General features: G+C 48.1%; 1 protein-coding gene across 3 annotated transcripts in view; it reads left to right on the top strand.

The window, feature by feature from the left end:
• The first annotated feature begins 6556 nt into the window (after positions 1 to 6556).
• The window catches only part of ACSL4 (acyl-CoA synthetase long chain family member 4), a 40787-nt gene continuing 37591 nt past the window's right edge, over positions 6557 to 9752 (top strand). For all 3 annotated transcript variants that reach the window (XM_056359754.1, XM_056359753.1, XM_056359752.1), the window contains exons 1-2: positions 6557 to 6642; positions 7866 to 7948. The gene's annotated coding sequence lies outside the window, so the exon portion shown is untranslated. The remainder of the gene's footprint in view (positions 6643 to 7865; positions 7949 to 9752) is intronic.

Raw genomic sequence — 9752 nt, 5'->3', positions numbered from 1 at the left:
AGGACTGCCTTGCAGGGACTCCCTTGCAAGCTCAGGAACAAGCCGAAGCAGAGCTGCCGGAGCATGTCACGGCAGATGGGCAGCTTGCTGTAATTTAGTCAGCGTGTGCAGAATATTTTAAGACTGGAAGGCTTCCGACTTGCTTTAAAGCATATATAATACACCTCTCCTTGGGCTAGAGTTTTGCGTTGCCGCTCCATAATTTTACCTTCTGGGCACAGCGATCTCTGAAACACAAAGAATGTCTATCTGTTGAAAGCAGGATCAGTTTGTACTGATTCTTAAGAGGATATATAATTATAGAAACAGATGTTCCAAGGCTCATTTACAGTTTGTTTAAAAAAAAAAGTCACGCAAGGGAATTAACGATAACAAGAAGACTTGTAAGACTTGCGTTAAGTAGATTGCCGATTTATCACCAAATAATTTTCAGAAATTTCTCTTAGATGTGATTTTACATTAACAAGTATAGAAAAGAGCTCGAAGTCTGTTGGTGTTAAGAACTATGGGCTGATTCATGTTTTTTGCTTTAAGAAATGAAACATCAAACCACAAACATACCATTTAATCTTTGTGTAATAGTTAAATTCCGAAGCCAGTTATTCTGAAATGAGTAAGCATTCCTCCACGCACCAAAACATATTTTGGACACAAGATTATGTCTGTCCTTCATGCAAATCTACTGACGTGTATTTGCCCCCAAAACTTACAGGAATGACTACAAATAGATAAGCAGTAAGTTGCGGCATTCTAATTACCAACACTAATTTTCACATTACAAATTCGGAGGAATACACATGCACATGCAGCTGCTCCCTGTGAGAATGATTTGTACAGGAGTACAGCAGAGGGTATTGTTTGTACTTGCCGATTACGTACTCCCCATAAAGGTACCTGAAGTGGCAGCCAGTCCACAGACATACATGGTTAGGACTTGCGTTATTTTTTTAATTGAGTATCATATTTTTCTAAAAATTGAGGTCAGATGACAAACTGGAACAAAGTTAAGGTGAACAAGTAAATTTTTTGCTATCTAGATTCTAATAAATAAATAAATTAATTAACTGTGAATAAAAGTATCGACTAGGAGGCTGACCTTGCTGTTTCTGCCAAGACAAACCTCTGTTGTGGCATGCGTAAATAGCGAACTACAGAGGTCAAGGTCCTCACTGAATTTTAGTCTTTGCTCTAATGAATTCCCCAAATGGTTTCATAGTAAATTAAGGCACCATAGTGTTTAAAATGTTGTGATTGCCATAAAGGAAACTGTAAGGCTCATAAAGGAAACTGTAAGGCTCAAGAGATCCTGATGAGAAGAGTGTGGCATAGGAGATGACAATTATTTAGCCATATTTTTAGGCATAATCTATCCTAATCTAATGGGCTCTTTATAGTAAGCCTGGCCTGTTATGGCTATTGCAAACTATGGTTGTGCACTTTAGACGGGATCTTGTGAAAAATTAAGAAAGCATTTAATTTTTATAGCATTTCATTTTCTTTATTTTGAACACCTCTAGGCAGCACTAGAACATACCCCACTATGTGAGAACTACTCAAGGTCTTCCTTCTAATGACTGTTCAAAATTCCCTCCATACAAAAAGGTATTTTGTTTTCTACAGCAATCTAATGATTGTACAGTTGCATATGTTGTGCTAGTAAGACATGTAACTGTTTGCACCAAGAGAATTAATTTCAGAGTGCCAAGCCTTTCCCTAGATTTATTGTGGTACAGATCAGAAATGTCTCTGTCAATACTGCTTTTCTTTCTCCAAATGTATATTCTTCAGGCAGGAATTTCATGTCCATACAGCATCCTATTTAGCATCTAATACGCTAAAGCTCTGCTCCTGATGGGGCTTTTCAGTTTTTTCATAAACTGTACAGTAAGACATCACTGGAAGTGCATTCTCCTTTGGCTCTATGTAGTGTGCAAACCCACCAGTCTGCGTGGAACTGTCAGTGAAGTGCTGATTTGACCCAAGATCAGTGAATAACTCGGTGCCCACTTGGATGAAAGAACCAAAATCTAAGCACACAAACGTGAATATGCGTGCTCTCATCGCTATGGTATCTTGAAGCCTACTGGGCTCTACATATCCATATGTAGTGCGGCCCCTATATCTGATGGGCTAATTGAGTCTATCACAGTCTCTGAAATGCTGCAGGTATTTCATTGTTGTGGGGCATAATAGGTATCTGGGTAATATTGCAATAAATTGTCTCTCTCACTGCCTAAGTGTCAGGCATTACCTGTGGAAAAGAGAGTAGCTCTAAACTCCGCACAGATCTGTGCAGGTAAGGAATGTGACGTTTTCACAGAATACAAATGTTATGCCTGCAAGCAGGTACATGTTTCTGTTTAGTGCACGGAATATGCCTTAAAGATTTAATTAGGTAATCAGGCATATGTTTAATGCCTGCAAGTTGCTGTACATCTTTCTACATGCAAAGTCATATTTGTGCAGATCCAGGTAACAAAATTGATTAAAGGATTTTAGTTCGGAAGACCTATCGAACTTTGTCTCTACTTTCCTTCTGCTCCTTCCCCAAAAAGCCCAGCGTGTTGGCTGTAGGTGCTAATGTGATAAAGTTTTTTTTTTATTCTTTATGTACAATACAGAAATTCGTTATTTCATGACAACCATTACAAACAGATTTGCAGATAATTTTCCAACCTGGTTTCATACATGAGTAAGAAGGGAATGGAACTAGCTTGAAAAAGCATCAGACAAAACAATTCAGACATTTGGCAGGAGGCCCCTTCTCATGAAACACTGCCTCTCATTCAATAGGCCACCCCTCAATTCCCCCTGCTCGAAATGCCTCCTTGAAATGCACTTCTTTGGAGAGATCAATAATCCTTTGTGTCACCAAACTGCTATGTCTGTGTTGTTGTGTTTTCTTTTAAAACCCCAGACTCAGTTTAAAAAGATTGAGAATGAACAAAAGCATGTTACTCCTGATGAGCAGTTATTGTGGAAGTCTAAGGTGCTCTGAGTTTATTGAGAAGTAGCAGAAATACAATTTAAAAAAACAAACAAACAAACAAAAAACAAACCAAAAGGAAAAAGGATTACATTAAATCTTCCCCAGCCTGAAATGAAACGGAGACCTTGTTTTTGGAGAGTGCTTGCTACAAGGTGGCAAAGTTTGTGTAAAAACTTTGGTTTCTGTTGTTTTGATTCTAACAGTACACCCGGTAAAGGAACAGGATGGCATCAAAGAAAAAGCTGATTTCACCAGTGTTTGCTCCTAATATAAACAAACCACAAGGCTCCAAATATCGATTTACTACTCAGATTAAAAGCACTACCATTATGCAATCCCTTTACTGTTATCAGCAATGAGGTGAGAAGCTGTTGACCATTTCCAGGCTTGCCCTGAATGATGGGTGAAAAACAGAGGCCTGGGTTGGCTTCAGCCTGTCCTCAGCACGCCTTCCCTTTACTTCTTTGTGACCTCTCTGGTAAGGATGAAACCAGTGCTAGGAGAGAGCGACTGCACTGTCCGGGAAGTTCTCTTACACCCACCACATTCCACAGAGATCATTTCTTACTGTCAAGATACAAAGCAGTTGCAATCTGGGAGAAAACAGAAATCCTTTCAGCCTGATGCGGTTTTAAAGACAGTGTGACCTACTGTTAAATAAACACAGTTTTGAGTTTTGTTTGGGGACGCCCGAAATGTTTCCAAAGGCGTTTCAGACAGCTTGTAGCAAATGTAAGCTTCCTGACAATAGGCTTGCTTTTCTTAGCTACCTGTTCTGAAGCCTTTGGAAGTATTCCACTTATCCTCAGGGTATTGCTAGTTGGCTTGTAGCGAGCAAATAGATCTGTTTCTCCTTTGCTTTCAAAACAGGTTTGAAAGCTTTCAAAGATCTAGTTTAAGCATAACTATTTCTCTAGATGACTACATGACAATGAAAAAAGCAACTGCTACATCAGTAAATCCTGCGTAATTCTGTAGGCGGTTGCGTACCTGTACCTGCAGGAAAGGTTTCCCATAGTGCTGTTTCTAAAACCTCCACAGAACAAGGTATATTTGATTCTTCACTTGGATACCCTGTCTGTAGTTAAATTTAATTTTAAGACTCATTATTCTGATAACCTGACAGGTTATATTTTTTCCTTAGACTCTAATTAGCCAAAATTTGATTCCAACTTTGCTGAAATCATTACTTTGACTTAGATGTTCATCCTTCTGAAACAAACAAAGCATTTCACTGAGCACCCCTGACAATGCCACTGAGCCTGGATGTCATTCAGTGGTGCCCAGTGTGGGGACATGAATGGACCCAAGTGCAAGGTCCTGCACATGGGTTGGGGCAATCCCAAGCACAGGTACAGGCTGGGCAATGGATCGAGTGGATTGAGAGCTGTCCTGAGGAGAAGGACTTGGGGGTATTAGTGGGTGAAAAACTGACTATGAGCTGTCGATGTGTGCTGTCAGCCCAGCCAGCCAACGGTATCCTGGGCTGCACCAAAAGCAGCGTGGCCAGCAGGTCGAGGCAGGTGATTGTGCCTCTCTGCTCTCCTGAGCCCCCTGCAGCGCTGCGTGCAGCTCTGGGGCCCAGCACAGGAAGGACACGGACCTGTCGGAGGGAGGCCGGAGGGGCCATGAAGATGCTCGGAGGCTGGAGCAGCTCTGCTGTGCAGACAGGCTGGGAGAGTTGGGGTGGTTCAGCCTGGAGAGGAGAAGGCTCCAGGGAGACCCTGCACAGCCTGCCAGTGCCTGACGGGGGCTGCAGGAAAGCTGGAGGGAGCTTTCACAAGGGCATGTAGTGATAGGACAAGGGGCAATGGCTTTAAACTGAAAGAGGGGAGATTTAGATGAGATAGAAGGAAGAAATTCCTCACCGTGAGGGTGGTGAGACACCGGCCCAGGCTGCCCAGAGCAGCTGTGGGTGCCCCATCCCTGGCTGTGCCCAAGGCCAGGCTGGACGGGGCTCTGGGCAACCTGGTCTGGTGGAAGGTGTCCCTGCCTGTGGCAGGGACTGGAACCAGATTGTCTTTAAGGTCCCTTCCAACCCAAACCTGTCTGTGATTCTGCGATTCTAAGCCCCACAGGCACCAGGATTCTCCATTGAACTTCTTGCTATGGCATGCAAGGGCAGCTTGTCCATTGGCAAGGGCCAAGAAGAGGTTGATGAGGTGGTCCCACGGCTTGGTGAGGTCTCCAGCAGGGGGGGCATAAAGGAATGAGGGAAGAGCTGCACTCGGCAGAAGTGCACAGCCTGGAGCACTGGAAATCCATGTGGGAGCAAGAACATGCAGTTTGAGGTAGAGAGATGGAAGCTCCAACTTAAATTTGTTGGCGGTACTATGAAACTGCACCTGCAAAAACATGAGACCTGTCAGCCTAGAAGAGAGATGAATGAAGCAGTAGTGCAAGGAATCTGTGATAACAGGCTGCATATAGCTGCTGGATTCGTTACCTTCCCAGGAGACGAGCAGCCACCGTTGGGAACGGCATTGTCCTGCACCAACGCGGCCACTGTCCTGACCCATGGTGGCTACTGCCACGCCGGGCACGCTTCCTTGGCCGCTGGTAGGTGCATCGCCGTAAACCCAAGCTAATGGACAACTCAAGCCTATAGGAAGTCTTAAACAGCTGGAACAAATTACAAATGTATTTTCTTACCCGTTTATTGTTTATGAGAAAGATTTAGAAAATAGGCTAACGGATTAGTGGTTTAGTTGGGGAAAAAAATTGTAGAAGTTTGCCTCACCTTTCCTACATGCAGGGAGGTTAGATCAAAAAAATACTTAAGTCTGCACAGAACAGATCTGCCTTTGGGCACCTTGCACAATCCGGGCCCTCCCATTGGCTATGATGTGACGTTAAGCAACGGGGTTTGAAACAAATTAGAACAGAGCGGTAACGGGCTGCCCCGAGCATCCCATGGCCCCTGCACCACCGTGCCCCAGCCCGGCCTCCCCGCGGCCCCGATCCGTGCTTGGCATCTCCAGGAACCAGAACCATTACATGCAGCACGCGCACGGCGCAGGCCGCTGTTGCCAGAAAGTTCCATCCCCCCGCGCGGCGCCGTCCTTTGCCGAGCTCCTGCCCCAGGCACGGCGCCGGGCCCGTGGCGGTGCTGCCCCACCGACTCCGGGTGGGGGCCGGGCCGCAGCGGCAGGGGTGCCCCCCCGCCCTGCCCCGCCGCCAGGCGCTGGGCCCGAAGCCCCCGTGCGGTGCCAGCCGCCTTCCCGAGCAGCCCCCCAGCTCCACGCCGGGAGCCGCGCCCGCACGGATGACAGCGGGATGGCGGCTTCGGGTCCGCGAACCGCGCCGCCGCCCGCCCCCCGCGCCAGGGCCTGCGGCCGTGCTGCGGGCTGAGCCGCCTGCCGCCCCCGCGCCGCCCGGCCCGGCCCGCCGGTCCCCCTGCGCCGGCACGCCGCTCGGCCGCCCGGCCCGGCCCCGGCGCTGCCCGCCGCCCCCCGGCCGCCGCCTCGCTGCGGGCCCGCGCCCCTGCCCGCCCCTTCCCCGCGGCGGCGCGGCGGGATTGGGCGGCGCGGCCGGCAGATCGGGGGCTCGCCCCGCCCCCGCCCCTCCCTCCCCCCTTCCTCCCCGCCGCCCTCAGCCATTTTAGCAGCCGGTGCGGGCCCGCCGGCAGCACCGGGACGAGGTGGCCAGGCGAGGTGAGTGCGCGGTGGCTGGGCCGGGGTCGGTCCCGGTCCCTTCGCTGCCTCCCGGCGCGGCAGCGGGGCCGGCTGCTCCCCGCCGGGGATGGGCCGGCGGCTGCCGCCCGCCCGGGCGGGGGCAGTGGGGTCAGCTGAGGGAAGGAGCGGGGTCGGCCCCGCGGGGCCGGGGCGCTGTGCCGCGGGCGGGAGCTGCCGGCGGGCACGGGGGCAAGGGGGCGCCGGGAAGCGCGGAGCGGGGCCGGCTGCCAGCGCATCGCCCCGCCGTGTTGGGCGCACCCCTGGGGCAGCCCTCCCCAGCCCTTCGCCCCGGCCCCGGTCCCCGGGGTCTGCGCGGCCCTGGCGGGCGGGGGCTGGGCGCGGGGCACGGCTGCAGCGGGAGCAGAGCCCGCGCGGCCCGGCAGCCGGGTGAGGGCCGGAGCCGGCCGGGTGGCCTGTCCCTGTCCGCCCCCGAGCCCCGACACGGCCCTGCTCGCGGGGGTGTGCGGGCCGGGCCGCGGGGGACGCCGCTCGCCGCCCCCACCACCACCCGCAGCGGGCTGTGAGCTCACCGCGCCCCTGTCCCTGACGCGGCTGTACCGTCACCGTGCGTTCGGCGGGGATGCTCGGGGGCGCGGCGGGGGGAGGGGGAGGCACCGCCGCAGCCCTGGCGGCTGTGGGAGGTGGCTGTCAGGGAAGGGCAATACCTGCCCCGGCGGGCCGGCTCTGTCCTGCTCGGGCTGCTGGAGTGTGAAAATACAGATCCAACGTGCTTTGTCATTTACTGCTACAGGCAAGCTTGTATTTATAGCCTTACCAATTTGACGTGCAAAAATCAGTAAGTAAAGCTATAAATAGGAATCGGAAACATAGGATCTTTCTTTTCTTAATTGAGCTCTACTTTTTGAATATTTGGGATTTGTCATCTCTGGCTAACTGCAGTGATTAAAGACATCTTTTTTTTTTCTCTAAGATGTGAAAATATTATAGTTAAAAAAATTAATCCCCAGTCCAATAATTTCTCCCAAACAAGAGACAGAATTGAGTCTCTTGTCTGTAATGCTCCAACAGCTTCAGAAAGATTGGTTTCTTCTTTTTTTCCACTCTTCATGCGTGAATACAAAGTTTGTTTTAATACAGTTGTACAAAAGCCTTAAATGTTTCCACATAAAAGTTTTCAACATAAAAACATGTTTCCACACAGAAAAAAATTAACTTGCCTTTTGCTTCTTTGTATTTGCCAGCTCCCCTTCATTGTTGTCTTAAGCTACAGAACTGTATAAACTGGAAAGGGAGAGCTTCCCCCCCCACCGAGAACCCTGCTGTGGTAAGGTTTTCATGTGTTAATTACTTAAGTTTGCATGAGATGCAAATACTCTACTCGTGTATTGCCTTTAATGCTATCTGTAATGTAGGCTGTGCAAGCAAATGACAGTGTTGACCATTGTCTGCTGATGGAATAATCTAATGTTTATCAGCTGCTATAAATTTTCAGTATAATAAATTACCAGGATGACACCTCCTTCTAATGTGAGGATTATGCTTTTTATAAAACTGAGAAACCATGAACAGATCACAAAGGCAAGGTGTTAGACAAATATATTCCAAGTGCTGTTAAGATACGTATCTAGGAAAATAGATGCAGCCTATTACACTGTTTTAAATGAAGGTAATACCCAAATGAAATGTTAAGCAGTAGCCTGGGCCAAATATACATGCAAAATCTATTGAAGTTAATGATTACATACAGTTAGGTAGTTAACATGACAAATGAATGAGCGCTTGTTTATAAGAAAACTTGAATAAGGAATCACTTCTGCTAAAGAAGAATTGGAGTTAATTATTAAGGGAAATCCTTAATGTATATGCAACCAAGCATGTCACTGTGCTTTAGGACATTTATTTTCTCAGGACAGAAGGAAGCTTCATAGGAGGGAAGCAATTTCCTGAGAAACAAAACTTAAATTTTTGTTCCATTTGTCCATATTTCGGATCATTATTTAGATGGTACAGTGTCCTCCACCATTTTTGTGGAAGGCATGTCTGAAAAGTTGGTCATGCTGTTTGATTTTCCTGCATTCTACAGCAGTTAGTGACTACTTTGGTGCTCATCTTCATTTCAAAGTTACCTCCTCCCTGTGACTGGGATTGACCCTCTGTCACTCCTCCATCTGGAAGGTGCTTAGTGGAATGGGCTGGCTGTACAGAAGGGCCCAAGGGAAAGCTTAAAGTATTTCTCCTCTCCTAGTAGAGCTGTGCTTTACAGTGGAGAGGAATTATTAATACTTTGCTATTGCTTTTATTTCCTTGGGGTGGGTTTTTTTTTTTTGGCTGGGGTAAGGGAGGGAAATTAAGACTGCCCATAAGTCTGCTGACACTCTTAGTAACTGTGTGTTTCCTCAGAACCTTGAACTCTGTGGATGGGCATGTAAAAAATGAAAGCTGAATGCAGCACTGGTTATTTCTTCTGTGGCTACTCGTTCGGAGTAATTTGCATCACACCAGAAGTAAAACACACACTGGAAGTGGTGTGACAGGTTTCTGTAATGACCTGTGGTGGACACAAAGCTTGCCAGCACCAAGGCCCTTTCTCACAAATTGCTGTTTGTGGTCCGACTGGTGGACAGGGAGGGCTCTGCTTTAATCCTGGATGCTGGAGCTGCAGTAAGTCTTCACTTGTTTTATTCAGACATGAACTAAAAAACACTGTACGGAATAAGACTTGTGCTTGCCAAGAGGAAGACTTCTGACCAGTTGCCAGAACTGCCTGGGACATGTGGTTTCAGTTTTCTTTTCTGCAGTAGGTATCTAGTGTGATCTGCATTGAGCTGCTCTGCAGAGATCAACAAAAATAATTGGACAGAGCTTAAATAAGCTACAACAGATCTGCTTTCCCTGCCCCACTTCTTAGGGCTATCAGTTCCTACCTAATACTTCATACGAAGTGTACATGTAATCGAGATACGGCTTTAATCATGTGCCAGATACGCATAACAATATTTACCTGACCGAGTGCATGATACAGAGGTTAGGAATGAGTGGTGGGGGTGGAAATTCTTTGCGGTGTTGCTGTTGCCCTAGATAGGAAGCCTTTCTACTATTTAGGCTGCTGTGCTGCTTGTGACCTGTGC

This window comes from Falco biarmicus, chromosome 14 (genome assembly GCF_023638135.1).
Source record: "Falco biarmicus isolate bFalBia1 chromosome 14, bFalBia1.pri, whole genome shotgun sequence".
Lineage (NCBI taxonomy): Eukaryota > Metazoa > Chordata > Aves > Falconiformes > Falconidae > Falco > Falco biarmicus.
This window is presented reverse-complemented; position numbering and strand designations above follow the sequence as displayed.